The sequence below is a fragment of the Lolium rigidum genome, chromosome 4, assembly GCF_022539505.1.
Source record: "Lolium rigidum isolate FL_2022 chromosome 4, APGP_CSIRO_Lrig_0.1, whole genome shotgun sequence".
NCBI lineage: Eukaryota > Viridiplantae > Streptophyta > Magnoliopsida > Poales > Poaceae > Lolium > Lolium rigidum.
In genome coordinates, this window is record NC_061511.1 from 240,542,606 (window position 1) to 240,544,428 (window position 1,823).

Below are 1,823 nucleotides of genomic sequence, written 5' to 3' on the forward strand. Positions count from 1 at the left end.
TCTCGCTTTTGATTATTCTCAACTTAGACATCCATACCGGGACAACATAGACAACGGATAATGGACTCCTCTTTAATGCATAAGCATACAACAACAGTTAAAATTCTCATAAGAGATTGAGGATTAGTTGTCCACACTGAAACTTCCACCATGAATCATGGCTTTAGTTAGCGGCCCAATGTTCTTCTCTAACAGTATGCATACTCAAACCCTTTGATCATGAAAATCGCCCTTACTTCAGACAAGACGAACATGCATAGCAACTCACATGATATTCAACAAAGAGTAGTTGATGGCGTCCCCAGGAACATGGTTATCGCACAGCAAGCAACTTAATAGGAGATAAAATGCATAAGTACATATTCAATACCACAATAGTTTTTAAGCTATTTGTCCCATGAGCTATATATTGCAAAGGCGAATGATGGAAATTTAAAGGTAGCACTCAAGCAATTTACTTTGGAATGGCGGAGAAATACCATGTAGTAGGTAGGTATGATGGACACAAATGGCATAGTGGTTGGCTCTAGGATTTTGGATGCATGAGAAGTATTCCCTCTCGATACAAGGTTTAGGCTAGCAAGGTTTATTTGAAAAAAACACAAGGATGAACCGGTGCAGCAAAACTCACATAAAAGACATATTGTAAACATTATAAGACTCTACACCGTCTTCCTTGTTGTTCAAACTCTTTACTAGATATTATCTAGACTTTAGAGAGACCAATTATGCAAACCAAATTTTAGCAAGCTCTTTGTATTTCTTCATTAATAGGTGCAAAGTTTATGATGCAAGAGCTTAAACATGAGTACAACAATTGCCAAGTATCAAATTATTCAAGACATTTTAGAATTACTACATCTAGCGTTTCCCGATTCCAACCATATAACAATTTAACGAAGAAGATTCAACCTTCGCCATGAATACTATGAGTAAAGCCTAAGGACATACTTGTCCATATGCAACAGCGGAGCGTGTCTCTCTCCCACACAATGAATGCTAGGATCCATTTTATTCAAACAAAACAAAAACAAAAACAAACCGACGCTCCAAGCAAAGTACATAAGATGTGATGGAATAAAAATATAGTTTCAGGGGAGGAACCTGATAATGTTGTCGGTGAAGAAGGGGATGCCTTGGGCATCCCCAAGCTTAGACGCTTGTGATGGGGTTCGTAGCATAGAAAACAAAAAATTTCCTACCGCAAGACGAATAAATCCAAGATCCAATCTATGGAACACCCAAGATCTAATCTACAAGATCGGAGCAACGAGATTGATGTGAGACTAACCCTCGAAGATTTCCAAAGCCTGCGAGATTAGATCTCGTTGTTGGTGTAGACGATCATCCCCAATGCTGCAATCCGGCAGCACTTCCGTACTCGGTCGCGCGTACGGTGTCGATGAAGCCCGTCCTCTCCCCGTTCCGGCGGGCAGCGGAGGTGTAGTAGATCCCCTCGGAATCCCAGCAGCACAACGGCGTGGTGGTGGAGGTGGAGGAGAAATTCCTGCAGGGCTTCGCCAAGCCTGCGCAGGAAGAAGGAGGAGGGAGAGAGGGGCGGCTAGGGCTTGGGGGATGATGTGCTGCGCCCCAGCCCTCCCCTACCTCTTATATAGGCGTGGGGGTCTGCCTTGGCCCCTCCTCCAAGCCTTTGGGTCGGCCAAAACAAGGGGGGAACTTCCCCCCCCCAAGTTAAGTCCCTATTTTGAAGGGATTTGATCTTATCCACTTGGTACAGCCACATGGGCCTTGGGGGGGCTGGTGTGCATGACCCATGTTGGCCTATGCGACCCCTCCGGTCCATGTTGGTCGTCCGGGATAGG